Genomic DNA, 17,148 nt, shown 5'->3' with positions numbered 1-17,148 from the left:
ATATAGTTTTATTAATTTATAGTATAGTGTTATCTTAGCCCAATAAACATTCTTATTCTACTGCTTAGAAATTCCTTACACTTATTAAAACAATAGTACTGCCATGTTTTAGATTTGCTTCGATTACCAATCCTTGTGTGCCTCCTAACGCTCCTGAATTGTGTATAGTGCCAGGCAAAGGCGTCACTCGCCTCCTTAACACCTGGTGCGGCGGCGGGGAAAAAGGGGGGTGGCTTTGTGGGTATGGGTGGGGCTTAATTAGAGGGACGTGTCTTCGTGGGTGTCACCCGCTTTTTAGTCCATTTAAGGACCAAAAAGGGGCGGGGATTTGCTGGAAGGGGCGGGGCTTTGCGCCCCGACACCCTTTTTTTTGGTCACTTGGGGTGTGTGGGAGGTGAGGGCTGACTCCCGCAGAGTGCTGTCCCTGCAGTGCTGGCTCCTACACAGTGACAGGAGCCGAGTGCTGCACATAATATAACAGTGCAGCACTCGGCTCCTGTCACTGTGCAGGAGCAGGCATTTTGGTGTCACCCCTCGGCGGGTGACACCCGGGAGCGGGCCGCACCCCCCTTGTGACGCCACTGGTGCCAGGCTCAGCTGTACACCCATCCCTTTGTTCAGCATAGGTCATGCCCTATCGGACCTCTACTAAAAGCCGGACTGGTGTTGGGATGCCAAGAGAATATTCTACAATTTTACGTATTAAGTTTGGAGGGGGGCACCCTCTTCTCTAGCTGGCAGCACAAGCGAGTAGACCAGGCCTGGCCAACCTATGGCTCTTCAGCTGTTGTGAAACTACAATTCCAAGCATGCCCTGCCACAGCTATGCTATTAGGAAATGCCTAGCCCTAGCCTGTGGCAGGGCATGCTGGGATGTGTAGTTTCACAACAGCTGGAGACCCACAGGTTGGCCAGGTTTGGAGTAGACTATGGCGATGTGCATTATACCTGCAATTATTCTACTGCACATACACAGATCACCAGGAATATGGCTGCTACAGCATTGTCCCAGTGATTGTAAAATATAGAGAACATCCTTGTAACCACAATACAAAGAGCATCCTAGTAACTGCCAGACAATGCAGAGTACATCCTAGTTACAGACATATGACACAGAGAGCACCCTAGGTACTGCCGTACAATAGAGAAATCAGTCAGTGACCACCATACAATACATAAGAATAAGTATTTTAGTGACCGCCATACTATACAGAGAGCATCTCAGTGACTGAGAAAACAACACAGAGAGCATTCTAGTGCCTACCATGCAATACAGAAGGCATTTTAGTAACTGCCATACAATACAGAAAGTGTCTGCCATTCAACACAGAAAGCATCTTTCTGTCTGCCATACAATACATAGAATCCCAATGATCTCCATACAATACGGAGATCATTGTAATGCTCACCATATAACAGAGTACTCTTGTAATCAGCATACAGTGTAATTCCTTTGTGTTTAATTGTGTATCCTCAATAATAATAAACTCCTTCAACATCATTACAAGAACATTCATTAACTGCCTCATTCCCATTATTAACTCCCACATCATCAATTAATTATATTCATGTAAATAAACCTAATTACCATCCTCAGTTTCCTCAATAGAACTCCTTCATCTTAATTAACCTCATTATGAGTATTAACCCGCACCCTAATAATTAAGACCAATAATCCTATTTCTTATTGGTAACTTCCCCCAGCTATACCCCTTCCTCCTTCCAGGCTCACGCAAGTGTTGCTGATCTGGTCCTCCCTTCAGCTCAACACATCTTCTTTACACAATTTTCTCATCTGTGCTGTTCCCACATAGTGCAGCAGTGGTGTAGGGGGAAGTGGGTCCTGCCACTGCATGTGAGGGGTAAAATCCACCCGAGGGGTAAAAGGGGACTAGCAATGGTCAGGGCCGGCAACCAGGGGGGGTCAAAGGGGACACCTGTACCGGGCCCCAAGATTTCTGTTGCCAGCACTGGCAATGGATTGCTCTACCCTAGGGTAAGTTAAACTATTTGGTGGCACCACAGATTGGTCGGCCAGCTTCCTACATATCTGCCCACCATCTCACCCCCCATCCACTGTCCACGCTCCATAACATAAATCTGGGTGTGGATCATTAGATCGACAGTGTCTAGGTCGACAATGTTTAGGTCGACCACTATAGGTAGACAGACAGTCACTAGGTCGACAGGGTTGGAAGGTCAACAGGGTTTATAGGTCGACATGTGCTAGGTCGACACGTCAAAAGGTCAACATGAGGTTTTTGGGGTTTTTTGGTGTTGTTTTCTTCGTAGAGTGACTGGGAACCCCAATTAGTGCACCATGTCCCCTTGCATGGCTCGCTTCGCTCGTTCCAATCGTCCATTAACATTACAGTCGTAGTCCACGTGGATCGTTAAGTATGAAAAAGTTAAAAAAAGAAAAAAATGTGAAAACTCATGTCGACCTTTTGACCTGTCGACATATCACATGTCGACCTAGAAACCCTGTTGACCTTCCAACCCTGTCAACCTAGTGACTGTCGACCTATAGTGGTCGACCTAAACATTATCGACCTAGACAGTGTCGATCTTCAGACCGGATCCCCATAAATCTGATGGGAGAAAAAAAAAGGTGCCCTGATGAAGTCAATGAATAATCCCAGTAAGGCCTATAGCACCAGGATGAACCAATATCTATCCATTATCAAGGAATCAGGGACTACACAGAATAATATAGAGAGTTATTTTACTTGTTTAAAGGAATACACTGTACAATCACACTGTGCCACAATCAGGATTTCCAACGCATGCATTGTGGGCCGTGCATCTGATTACTGGGACATATGACCTCAATCAGAAGAATCTGCCGATATCTATGGAAACTTTAAAAAAAACAACTCACTTTTATAATGAAAGAAAATGGCTGCTGCCAGACGGGCTCTCATGTGCTTCTGCCGTGCCTGCGCGGTGTCACTTGGTATAAGATCCCCCCATGCTATCATAAACAGCTGGATGGCTGAGAATGGAGAGAGGCAAGTTGAGGGGGAGACAGGGGAGGGATGGGGGGAGGACAGCGGAGGAGATGGGAAAGTTGGACAGTGCTTTACACTGGAAGAACAAAGGAAATCACACAAGGAGCTTCGCTTCGTCAGCTTTCATGTGAAACATATCATTTATTGCATGTGCCACAGCGTTTTTAAGTGGACATTTTGACAGGAACGTTTCAGAGCTTGACCAGGAAGAAATAGCAGGAAATTTGGAATTTGAAAGTGAGAACACCGGGGAGCTGATAATCAGTCGGACGCAGAAACGGCCCCGTCTTTCTGCTACAAAGTCATTCCTTGGCGTAGATCCATGTGTCCGATTGTGCAAGAACTGAGATGGCCAAAGTCACTGTTCATCTTTAGAGGAACCATTTATTTATTTATTTATTATTACCAGTTATTTATATAGTGCAACATGTTCCGCAGCGCTGTACAGAGAATATTTGGCCATTCACATCGGTCCCTGCCCCAGTGAAGCTTACAATCTATATTCCCTATCACATGTACACGCGCACACATTCATGCTAGGGTTAATTTTTGTTGGGATCCAATTGACCTACTAGTATATTTTTGGGATTGTGGGCGGAAACCGGAGTACCCGGAGGAAACCCACGCAAATACGGGGAGAATGTACAAACTCCGCACAGGTAGAGCCATGGTGGGAATCGAACCCAAGACATCAGTGCTGTGAGGCAGTAATGCTAACCATTACACCATCCGTGCTGCCCATCTGAGTATTGCCTCCGATGTGGGTGGTTCAGAGACTTTGAGGTAAATGTATTATAGCGGCACCCATAGTACCGCTATAACACTTCCTGGTTCGCCTCACTACCGAGATGAAGCAGGAAGTGACATCGGCAAGCTGTATAAACATCTTGTCTACCTCGCCCCCCCTCTGGCGACCCCCCCCTGAGCGCACAGCGCATCAGCTCAGTGCTGTCGTGCTCTGTCTCCTGCCCGGCTGGCTCCACTGCACATGCGCGGGATCTCGCTACTCACGCAAGATCCCCTGCGCACTCCGGAGCCGGCACCCGCCATGGACAGCTCTGTCCCTGCAGTACTCTATAGGCATCGCCACCTGCAGCTGTCGAAATTGACAGCTGCGGGTGTCGGAATGGCCAGCACTGCTGACCGTTCATACATTGCCCCCTAATATCGGCCTGCTATCTATTAGACAGCAGCGCCGGTATGGACAGAGGCGCATAGACTGTCAGTGTGCACACTCCGCCAGTGTCGTGTGCTGATACCGCTTCTCCCGCATATCGGAGGGTAATACATTTACCCCTTTGTACGCAACAACTTCCATCTACGCGCGCACATGCGGAAAACATGGCTTCGCTGCGTCCGACATCGGCACATGGTCCAACTCAGAATCAGTCCCCAATTATGAATCTCCTCTAAGGAGCACACGTGCATTAATCAGTGGTTAGACTAATGTGAAACATCTGCCAGGGCTTCCAGAAGAACAGCCACACTGCACATCCGGTTGATAATGCATGTGGACAGGTTTGAGAAGTCCTTGTCAGCGGCTCTCTCAGGCTCTACCCTGACAAACCGCATGTTAATGGTGAAGGCAACTCACAGCAACAGCCAGGGAAGTAATGACACCTCTCGCTATGCTATGCAGCTGTCTGACATCACAGATTGCAGAAAACAGTGGGTTAAGGTGAGGTCACTGCTGCTCACAGTCCAGGCCAGGCTGAATGTCCCTGGTGCTCCATCCACTGCTCAGGCCGCACATGACTCACTGCGACAGGCGCTTCAGGGAGGGAGCTGGGCCGATTGTGCAGCAGAGAAATTGAATTTACTCTGACCTGCGGGTGGATAACTCTACAAGTACAGAGCGGGGGTTGTGAGAGCAGCAGTGACCATAGTCTAAAGTTATACTACAGATATCTGCAGGGACTGTGGCATCCCTGTACTTATAAATCAATCTGCAGCTTTACCCTGGAAGCCTAAACCAACTATGAACTGTTGGATATTGGTGCCTATAGATGTCATCCAGCCTTCAGGCAACACACAACAATCAACAGAGGCCATATTAGAACATCCAGTCTAAAGGGGGGAACTCACGGAGCGATATTCTAAGCAATCTGACCAGATTGCTTAGAATATCAGCCTGATCGCTCCGTGAGTACCCCTTACAGCGATAGCGATGCGCAGCCCCGCGCATCGCTATCGCTGCTGTTGGATTTAGCGGGACGCTCACTTCACCCGCTGGGTGAAGTGAGCGCCCCCCCGTCTACCCCCTCACGCTCAGCACAGATCGCGCTGTGCTGAGCGGCGGGAGAGATGTGCGCTGAGCGGTTCGCTCAGCACACATCTCTCATGCATCGGCCCGTGGGTACTAGGCTTAACACTATAGCCTCCGGAGGTGCGTGTCAGTTCTGTATCTCCGGTTACATCGCCATTTCTCCCTTTCATTCTACGTCATTATTTTATTTACTTACATTTTTTTCTTATTGCAAATAGGGTTTTCTTTTGGTACATTATTGGGGGGGGGGGGGGGAATAAAAAAATAAAGTCACAAAATAATTTTAGAAAATGTAAATGCAACATTTTGGGGATCTCAATCCCTTTATAAGATATGCCGGTCAACGTGTTAAACTCCCCAAATCTTGCATTTATGTCACAGATGAGCGGGTTCGGATTTAATGCCAGAATTAACGGCAGTTCGGTTTTATCCTGAATTTTTCTATTGGCTATCCAAAACAAGTGACATCCGTGAGCCAATAAGATGCCGTTTTGAGAACCGAGTAAAACCGAGTAAAACCAAAGCCGCTCATGTCTAGTTTATGTCGGCCAATCATATGACTAATACGGTGTGCGTTTCTGGTAGCCTGGTGCTGCATTCAGCACACGATGGCTGGGGAAAAAACCCACTTCATTATTTTTATCTCAGGTACTTTCACACAATGAATTCATTGAACTAAACCCCTCATTGCATTCTCTGAATTATAATGTTTATAGGGATACTGAATACCTGTCATTTATTAAAGGTTTGTTTTACAGGTATATAAATATTCTCTTACCGAGCTGTTATGTGTTTATTTATATGTCATTTATTTAACTATTGAGACTATTTATAAAGGATGAGGACGTTTCCTACAGAATGTGATGTCACTGATAACAGCGGCACAGCTAAATAGAGCAGCTGATTAGGGTGTTTTTAAAAATCTACAGGGGCAGATGTACTAAGCCTTGGAGAGAGCTAAAGTGGATGAAGGTAAAGTACCAGCCAATCAGCTCATGACATTTTTAAAACATAGGCCCAAATGTATTAAGCTTTAACAAGAGACATAGGGGGTCACTCCGACCCGATCGCTCGCTGCAGTTTTTTGCAGCGCAGCGGTCGGAACTGTGCATGCGCCGGCGCCGCAGTGCGCCAGAGCATGTCAGACGGCCGGAGGCCGTTGTTGCCTAGCTATCGCCTCTGAGGCAGAGGCGGTCAATGGGCGGGAGGGGGCTGGGCGGCGGCGTTAAGCCGCCGTTTAGGGGGCGCGGTCCGGCCAATGCAGGAGTGGCCGGACCATTGGGGGGGGCGGGCCGTGGCGGCTGAGTGACGTCACACGCAGCCGCTGCGACCTGGGGCGGCAAAGAGGTAACTCCTGAGATGCAAAGGCATCGCCGCTGTGCGGTGCTTTCGAATTTCTGTGGGGGAGGGGGGCGGCACTGACATGCGGGGCAGACTAGCCCTGTGCTGGGCGTCCCCCCGCATGTCTGAGTGCCTGATCGTAGCTGTGCTAAATTTAGCACAGCTACGATCAACTCGGAATGACCCCCCATAGTGAAGACGGATAGAGTTCGAAATGACCTGCCAATCAGCTTCCTAACTGCCATGTCACAGGCTGTGTTTGAAAAATGACAGTTAGGAGCTGATTGGCTGGTTCTTTATCACTCTCCGTCTCCACTTTAGCTCTTATTAAGGCTTAATACATTTGGGCCATAGCCTGTAACATGACAGTTAAGAGATGATTGGTTGGTACTTTGGGGTCTATTTACTAAGACTTGAATGGAGATAAAGTGGACGGAGATAAAGTACCAGCCAACCAGCTCCTAACTGTCATTTTTCTGACACATGTGACAGTTAGGAGCTGATTGGCTAGTGCTTTATCTCCGTCCACGTTATCTCTCTCCAGGCTTTGTACATAGACCCCCTAGTCTTTTTTGCCAGCATTGTTGCCCTGTATATTAATAACTGTTATCTCCGCTAGTTGCAGTAATAACAGATATGTAATAGGTCAGTTTGCTACTGATGGGGGCAGTGCATCTAATAGGAGGTCGTCCTGGCGATGACTTCTATCTATTGATGGCTCCTTAGCACAGCAGTGAAGGGGTGTATGTTTTGTGTATGCATGGCCATTGGGCTGCATGCAATCCAGCTGAAGACCCCCTCCAGTAACCCGGCCGGTTGCACATAGGTTACTGTGACTACCGTCATCTGTGTCCTTTACATACATTGTCATTTGAAATTTGAATTTTGAAATTCACAAATGATATTAGGACCTACTACTGACTTAAAACGGTCCAGCTTTTAAGTTGTAAATATGTGCCCATTAGCAACATGAGTTTAAAAAAAAAAAACAATTGGTGTCGTTTTCACCGTACAGTGACCGCGTCCCCTCGCAGGTTACCGTTCCCAATTGTAGTCCACGTGGATCGTAAAGTATGAAAAAGTAAAAAAAAAAGAAATGTGAAAAACTCATGTCGACCTTTTGACCTGTCGACATAGAGACCCTTTCGACCTAGCTACTGTCGACCAATAGACACTGTCGACCTAAGTCGACCTAGATACCGGATACCATTTCATCTATACCTAACAAGGTTTGATCAGATTTGGGGGAAGAGGAAGCTATTTCATGTAAGTCACGCAGCTAAAAACATCTGTATTTCTAAACAATGAGGAAAGTTGCTCATGTTTAATGTTATAGTTACACGTTCCCCCCACCCGAAATCCTACAAAACATCTGCAGCCCATCTGAGGAGCAGAACCTTGTTTACGGCCGCATCTTCCAGGAACAGACTCTGGTCCATGTGCTGGGAGATCACACAACGTACACTTTTACATTCCATTCACCTGAACGCATCATTTCAACACAGCGCTACACAAGACTCTGTAACAGCGCTAGGGCGGTCACCCGCGGGGACAATGCAGGTCATGCACAAAACCAACTCTTCCACCCATATAACGAGGCTTCTCGCCCTCGGTAAAATGTAACGCAACTTATAGTAAATCCATTGCATTATGGGGGTCATTCCGAGTTGATCGTAGCTGTGCTAAATTTAGCACAGCTATGATCATTCACACTGACATGCGGGGGGACGCCCAGCACAGGGTTAGTCCGCCCCGCATGTCAGCCCTCGCCCCCCCACCCCCCGGCAGAAGTGCAAAGGCATCACACAGCGGCAATGCCTTTGCACTTCCAGAGTAGCTCCCGACCAGCGCAGCTTTAGCGTGCTGGCCGGGAGCTACTCGTCGCACCCCGGACCGCAGTGGCTGCGTGTGACGTCATGCAGCCGCCGTGGACCGCCCCCCCCCCCCCCCCCCCCCCCCCAACGGTCCGGCCACGCCTGCTTTGGCCGGACCGCTCCCCCTAAACGGTTGCTTAACGCCGCCGTCCAGCCCCCTCCCACCAAGCGACCACCTCTGTCTCAGAGGCGATCGCTAGGCAATGATGACTGCCATGCACCGGCGCACTGCGGTGCCGGCGCATGCGCACTTCCGACCCGATCGCTCGGTACGAGAAACTGCAGCGAGCGATCGGGTCGGAATGACCCCCTTTGTTACCAGCTTCCTTGATTTGGGTATGTTATGTTGACAGTCACCCTGTCTACTTACAGCGCATTGAGCTCCCGGGTCTTGTAAGAATATACACGCCGGTAAGCGGCAAGTTTAAAGGTATAATACCCGCGAGGTGAAAATGCTGTAAGATGCAATTAGCCAGGATCCCAATGACGGTATTTTCAACTAACTGATATTGATAACCAACTGTGCCTGGTGAATACAACAATGTAAACTGTAGAATATAGGAGGGATTTACAAAGATAGGGACATACATGTAATAAAAGTTGCCAGAGTGTGTGCAAAAGTCATTATATTAAAGTAGCCTGAAGGTGGAAAGTCATTTTAGCTTCAAACCTCAGGCACGAGAGACATCAAATTCTACCTAACGCAGCGATCTTGTGTAACTGGACATCAACAAATATAAAATCCATAACGAAACATAATCATCCTATAATATAAAAGGCTAACGCTGCTCCTTGCCTCTACGGGGGGAATTCAAGTGTTTTGCACACTGGCAGCCACTAGATGGTGCCTGATGGAGCATTTCAATTGTTGCTCCATTTGGGCGCGCACAGCCAACGGCGCTGACATCGTATGTTGTTCCGTCATTTTAACAGGCTGCTAACTAGTATCTTAATAATCCACCTCTCTACAAAACTGCTAACCGTCTCTGAAGACCCACTTCTTCACAAAGCCCAGCCAACTCTCATCCTAACCCTCAGTCCCTTGCTCACTCTCTACCCCGTCTGTGTCACCCCTGTCTGTCTGCCCCTCCCCTTTAGAATGTAAGCTCTCACGAGCAGGGCCCTCTTCCCTCAGTGTGCGTTTAAAGTGTAAGAGGTGTGTGTGTGTGTGCGTAATAAGTGAAAAGTGTATGCATAATAAGTGAAAGAGGAGTGCGTATAAAGTGAAAAAGGGTGTGCGCGTAAAAAGTGAAAGAGGTATTTGTGTGCGTATAAAGTGAGAGATGTGTATGTGTTTGCGCAATAAGTGAAAAGTGTGTGCGTAATAAGTGAAAGAGGAGTGCGTATAAAGTGAAAAAGGGTGTGTGTGCGTATAAAGTGAAAGAGATGTGTATCTGTTTGCGTAATAAGTGAAAAGTGTGTGCGTATAAAGTGAAAGAGGTATTTGTGTGCGTATAAAGTGAAAGAGGTATGTGTGCTATATATTTATGTACATATATAGTGTCACTTTAATCCTTCCCCTGCCCCCACCTACTGTATGCATGACTCCACACCCACATTGGAAACCCCCCTTCACAAATCCTGCGTTTGCCCCTGTCATGTGCTTATCCTTCTCTTCCTTAAACCATCTTTTGCTTCATACTCCCTTCAACGGCACCAAACCCATCAGTTTTCTACCACCCTGATACTACTGTCAGTGTCGTCTGCTGATGCAGATATGTTTATATACCCTGTACTTGTCCTATAATGTCTGTTGAACTGTTTTCCTGTTTTGCTTATTTATGTACTCTGTAATTGGGCGCTGCGGATCCCTGGTGGCGCCATATAAATAGAGCATAATAATAATAATAATAATAATTAACAGTTATGATAATGAATGTATCTGATGAGCATTTACTATTATAGCACAAACTATAGGAGATCCGAGCAATTCATCAATGATTGGAAAGGTGAATTGTTAGTCAAACAGAACAGTAACGTTTGCCTGTATATTTGTTGATGTTACCGGCAGCCTAATTGAACAGTGCACTTTGTTTACTGACAATGACAAGCCGGAAGGGCTCCAAGTGAGGGATGTGACACCGTCAGGTGTTCTCTGTGAGTTAGCTCAGGTGAGCACGGGGGTGGGGGATCTGTGCCAACAGCCGCCTGCAGCCTCCGGGTTAGCAATAAGCCCTGGCACAGGTGTAAGACAAAGTTCGTTATAGGAAGATCACTGCTGGCACAACAGGGATTCCCTGGTACACTGTGACTTTGTATGCGGCTTTGATGAAAACAAGACGTAAACTTCAGAAAAAAGGATGAATGTTGTACTGCAGGGGGGGCAGATGTAATATGTGCAGAGAGAGTTAGATTTGGGTGGGTTATATTGTTTCTGTGCAGGTTAAATACTGGCTGATTATGCATGTAGCCCACAAACGTTAGACAGCTTTATTTTTACACTGCAATTTAGATTTCACTTTGAACACGCCCCACCCAAATCTAACTCTCTCTGCACATGTTACCTCTGCCCCACCTGCAGTGCAACATGGTTTTGTCCAGTTGCTTACAAACCTGAATCAGGCCCAATGTTTAATAGATCCTTAGAGCATAGGTTATAGGCCCTACACACTGGCCAACATCACTGCACGATATGAACGATCTCGTTCGTTAATGAATGAGATAACGTTCATATTGTGCAGTGTGGAGGCACCAGCGATGAACGATGCGCGGCCCCGCGCTCGTTCATCGCTGGTGCCCCGTCGGCTGTGCATGCAGGCCAATATGGACGATCTCGTCCATATTTGCCTGCAGTTCTATGGAGCCGTGTGACGGGGGGAGTGAAGTAACTTCCCTCCCCTCGTCACTGCCCCCCGCCGCCGGGTCGCCCGTGTCCCCCGTCGGGCAGCTCGGCGGCGGATCGGCCAATGTGTAGGGCCCATAAGTGAGTATTAAGGATTTGATAAAAAACCAAAACGCCTAACTGACGGCAGAACAGAATATTTCCCTTTGAGCAGCGTTAACCTGCACTTAATAAACCATCGCAATAAGCTGAAGCGATGCCATAGGGAGTATGTATGAACTATACTTTCATTGTTAATGACATAAATTAGCTGCAATTCGCCTACGTTTTTCAGACACTCATATTTATTCATGAGTCTGGTTTTATTTATTGCAATGTCCCAACATCGGTAGGTCAACAACAAAACACTGAATTGAGTGGCACTGGTGTTGGCAGGCTGACAGTCACAGCGACGCATAATTCTCATTTTTCTTCAATTACAAATGCCGTATTGGTGGTGAAGTTCTAAATGGATTGAAGCGACAAGTGGAAACATAAATATCAGCGCGAACAGGAACGGGTTAAAGAACATCAATCAGGATAAATGACTGAGAGCAGTGGAGGAAGTGATGAAGAGCTGTCAGGGCCTGCCACAGACAGCCAGCTCCTTTACATACACTGCGTGCACCGTTACCGTGCCCTCTGTAACCCTGTGCCCCCAACAGTCTGCAAACATATACAAATCGCCTGAATGGCATCATTCACATCCGATGGTGATGTTTGCACCGCCATGCCCTCGTACACAGTACATGACCCAGAATAAATCCATGACCTCACACTCTTCTGTTACTGCTAATCCTAATTCTGTTGATCTAGAAGAAGCAGGCTTGGACTGGCCCACAGGGGTACAGGGGAAACCCCTGGAGGGCCCTACTGCCTGGGGCCCCACCTCCTGCTCTAAGGATCAGGTTCCAGACTGTGCACTTGAATTATACATTATACACGTTACCTAATACCGGACTATGGTGTATTTTCTATAGTGCATTGCTGTTATTAATCTGTTATTAATCTGTTATTAATCTGTTATTAATCTGGTACATTATCATGCAAGCAGCTGAATTTACTGTATATATTTATGAAGGGGCCCAGACGTTGCACTCTCTCATGGTTAGTCAGACCAATGAGGTGGCAGGCCACCCCCCCTCAGCAGACTGGCCACACCCCTAAACATGGGCCCCTACCACTGCATTCCCCCGGTGGGCCCTACATGCTCCAGTCCGACACTGAGAAGATTATATATTATATATATATATATATATATATATACACATAAGAGGCCTGTTTATTAAAGTCATTTCTCTAGTAAGTGGTGGGCCCAGGTGCTAGAGTGGTGTCCCCCTCCCCCTCCCCAGGACCAATCCTTTCCACCCGTATTCCTACCCCAAGTATTTTATTAACTTGCTGAGTGTACCAGTGCAGGGCAGGGTCCCTGTTACATGACTTAGGCCGCGCTTGCTCCTCACACACAATGCCACCCCCCTCCTTCCCTGCAGCCTGTGCGGTTCATTAGCTGATCATCGGCACAATTCAGTATCAGTGTGCGGCGACGTGGAGAGACTGAGAGCAGTTGCGTGTCACTCAGTGATCCAATCGTCCAGTAGTGGGTGGCTCTCTGGAGAGGGGAATCTGGGCCTGTGGGGAACATGGCCACCTCTTAATCCATGTCTGGCTGACTCCTTAGGATCCCCAGTGTGGTGTACCTGCGGGATCAGTGTGATTTACCGACAATCAGGTATACAGACAACGTCATCCCGATCGTCAGTATGTCGGCAGCGGGGCGAGCGCAATGAATACCCTTGCGGGCCTACTGCGCTCACCTTAGGTTCTATTCTCACTCTATGGGTGTTGTGGACACCCACGAGTGGGATTATCCCGTTAACTGGGATTCCGGCTGGCGGTATTGTCAGTGGTCGGAAACCCGGCGTCGGCATCCTGACCGCCGGCACCTCAACTGCATACCTTACCTGCAGCACCGCTGCTGTTCCTCTAGGATTTGGGTGTAGTATTGTATGCCGGCGGCCGGGCTCCCGGCGACCAGCATACCGGTGCCGGAATCCCGACCGCCGGCATACCGACAGCATGGCGAGCGCAAATAAACCCCTTGCGGGCTCGCTATAAACGCCACGCTATTTATTCTCCCTCCAGGGGGGTCGTGGACCCCCAAGAGGGAGATAAAGTGTTGGTGTGCCGGCTGTCGGGATTCCGGCGCCGGTATACTGTGCGCCGGAATCCTGACAGCCGGCAAACTGAAGGCCACCCCTAGGATTTAGGTATCCTAGCTATCAGAGCCACTGTTTCTTATCGGCTCACTATGCACTGATAAGGATTGATACTTTTTGGGGCCACCACTTACACCCCCATATCCTCTTTGCAAAAATACATTCCATCCCAAACTCAGTATCCCAGTGTAACATCCACTTCTATTGGAGTTACTTACTGTATTATACAAAGCAATTTTTGAACTGTTGAGTCAGCAGCTATCACTTTTAGATGCCGACATATGCGACAATTGCATCTGCCCATTTACCCCCTCCGGACCGAATTGGTCTAGAACCAGATAAAAAAATCCAATCAGATTTGAAGAATTGATTGATGTAGACATAAGTGACTGTCAGGTGCGGCTACGTGCCGTTTTACTACTCTGGCCGTTACATGTGTGACCAATCGGATGATCATTTCGGGTCTATCCGGCTACGTTTATAGTAATACACCTGTGTGCGCCATAACCCAACATCTTGATATTTTTAAATTTCAAATAAAATCCTCCTGGTTGAAACTATCTAATGAAAATGTCTGCGGGAGACTCCCGTATTGATCATACGTATATTTCTGAAAGGTCAATAAATGGCTTTGTAGCTTATTCTCCTCCACAGTAAACAACCCCAGCGAGGACAGCCAGTCCCCATAATTAAGACCTTCTCGTGTCTGGATGAGCGCATACAAGCTGCAGGATCCATGTCTGGCAGGGAGAGTGTGTTTTGTACCTGGAAGAAATGAGATACAGGTCCTCTCATTAATTCTGTGTTTTATTTCTGATTTATATACATTTCTGGTGGCTCATCCTCATCATGATATTCTTCTGTTTAACTATAAAATATAAATGCTCCTCAGATGCCATTCCTGATGGCTATATACTGGTGAAATCTCTATTCAGTATATGAGTAAAAATTACAGAAGAGGGATAAATTATTTAATATATATATTGTAGCAAAATATAGCAAAGCTTCACATTAATACGAAGTTGCTGGTTTATTTCTTTTTTTTACCTTCTAGCATGCCGGACTGCTCCCTACCCAACTCCCTACCATTTCTTAGCCTGTTCTTCTCATTCTCCTATGCATGATGAATCTACATGGGGAAATATTGCAGAGTGCCCTTGGGCAATTGCTTGGGATAGCCCTGCAGGAAGGGTTATAAATAATCACTCGTAGTTTGTTTAAATGTTGCGATGTATGTGTTACTAGGGAATGTACGCAGTAGCAATCCCAGCATTCGGGATTACGCTGGTCAGAATGCCTGCGACGGAATCTCGACAGTCGGAATCCCGAATGTAAGTATGCTGGGGAGAGTTAGGGTTAGGCTGCGGGATAGTTAAGGGTTAGGGTTAGGCTGCGGGAAGGGAGGGTTAGGGTTAGGCTGCGGGATAGTCAAGGGTTAGGGTTAGGCTGCGGGAAGGGAGAGTGAGGGTTAGGCTGCGGAAAGGGAGGGTTAGGCTGCGGGATAGTTAAGAGTTAGGCTGCGGGAAGGGAGTGTTAGGGTTAGGCTGTGGGATAGTTAAGGATTAGGGTTAGGCTACAGGAAGGGAGGGTTAGGCTGCGGGATAGTTAAGGGTTAGACTGCGGGAAGGGAGGGTTAGGCTGTGGGATAGGTAAGGGTTAGGGTCAGGCTGCGGGAAGGGAGGGTTAGGGTTAGACTGCGGGAAGGGAGGGTTAGGCTGTGGGATAGTTAAGGGTTAGGGTTAGGCTGCGGGAAGGGAGGGTTAGGCTTAGGCTGCGGGAAGGGAGGGTTAGGCTGCGGGATAGTTAAGGATTAGGGTTAGGCTGCGGGAAGGGAGGGTTAGGCTGCGGGATAGTTAAGGGTCAGGGTCAGGCTGTGGGAAGGGAGGGTTAGGGTTAGGCTGCGGGAAGGGAGGGTTAGGGTTAGGCTGCGGGAAGGGAGGGTTAGGGTTAGGCTGTGGGAGTGGGGGGGGGGGGGTTAGGCTGTGGGAATGGAGGGTTAAGGTTAGGCTGCGGGAAGGGAGGGTTAGGGTTAGGCTGCGAGAAGGAAGGGTTAGGATTAGGCTGCGAGAAGGAAGGGTTAGGGTTAGGCTGCGGAAAGGGAGGGTTAGGGTTAGGCTGTGCAGAGGGGAGGTTAGGCAGAGGGTTAGGATTAGGGTTACCTTCCTCCAGCATCCCTGTCGGGATTTCAAGCAGTTGGGATGCCGCTGTCGATATTCTGACCGTCTGCATCCTGACTGCCGGTATCCTGTACCCAACCCGTTACTAGTAGCCCATTTATATAATGTAGCTTTTATATACAATATAAATAGCCCAACAATGCCCTGTTATAGTAACTGTTGTTGGGTACTTAATCAGAAAATCGATCTATTATTAAATAATTCCATACATTATTATATCATTCTGTCAGTGATAGTTGTTCCAGTGATCCGTCACTGAACCCAGTGACCACGCTATCTTATGATTTTGTTCCTTGTTTAACCTACTGTATACATCACCAGCGGCATAACAGGGGGTAGGGCGCTCTGTGCGCTGGCACCGCCCCCCTGAGCACATGATATCATGATGTCATGCAGAGGGGCGGGGCCTCCAGCACTGGCAAATGCAGCCCTACCCAGAGCTCAGTGAGGACACTCCAAGCGGCTACAGAGACTGCAGGGTGCATGCCCAGTGTGTACAAAGGAGCTGATTGGTTGATACATTATCTCTCTCCAAGGTTTGATACATCTCCCTCATATGAGTGCAGGCTCTAAATTCTCAATCTATGTAAAATATCATCCATAGAATAAAACTAAGCAGCGCCACCCAGTGGCAAATAATATATGAACTATAATGTATGGTTCTGTGACACAACTCTTTAATAACTTCTAAATAGCGGTCAGACTTGCAGTGCACTCGTCTTACTAAACAAGAATAACTCAGTATAAAGTGTGATATATAAGAGTCACAGGGGACAATGTGGAGTTACGAGCAGAGGTGTTTTGTAGGTTGTTAGTACCGTCCATTCCCCGTAGCTGAGCGCTCGCCTCTACGATGTCTGTCTGCGACTCAGTCCGATGGTATGTATGATAGATGCAGTGGGGCTGAGCTGAGGATGTATTGATGGAGCTGCGCTGGGCTGAGTTTTGCATTTGCAGAGAAGGTTCTCTTGGACCAAGGTTAGGATTGCTGCAAGTGCGTATTGATAATGATACAATAAAACCAGGCATATGGATAGGCGTCGTGCAGTCGCACCGACACATACTATCGGCACACCGGAGAATGGGGGTCATTCCAAGTTGATTGCTAGCTGCCGTTTTTCGAAGCACAGTGATCAGGCTAAAAATCGGCATTTCTGCGCATGCGTACGGGCCGCAGTACGCACGCGCAAAGTACTTTCACACAAAACTATGCAGTTTTACACAAGGTCGAGCACGTTTTTCAGTCGCATTGCTGATCGGTGAGTGATTGACAGCAAGTGGGTGTTTCTGGGTGGTAACTGACCGTTTTCCGGGAGTGTGCTAAAAAACGCAGGCGTGTCAGGTAAAAACGCAGGAGTGGCTGGGGAAACGGGGGAGTGGCTGGCCGAACGCAGGGCGCGTATGTGACGTCAAAGCAGGAACTAAACTGTCTGCAGTGA

The 17,148-nt window shown here is 47.9% G+C and overlaps 1 protein-coding gene across 7 annotated transcripts in view; it reads right to left on the bottom strand.

Annotated features, from left to right (window-relative positions):
• LDB1 (LIM domain binding 1) overlaps positions 1-17,148 on the bottom strand; it is a 243,577-nt gene that overhangs the window by 199,232 nt on the left and 27,197 nt on the right. The window lies entirely within an intron of this gene.

The sequence above is a fragment of the Pseudophryne corroboree genome, chromosome 3 (assembly GCF_028390025.1).
Source record: "Pseudophryne corroboree isolate aPseCor3 chromosome 3, aPseCor3.hap2, whole genome shotgun sequence".
In the NCBI taxonomy this organism is placed as follows: Eukaryota; Metazoa; Chordata; class Amphibia; order Anura; family Myobatrachidae; genus Pseudophryne; species Pseudophryne corroboree.
Note: the sequence above shows the minus strand (reverse complement) of the source record. Positions and strands in the feature narration are given on the sequence as shown.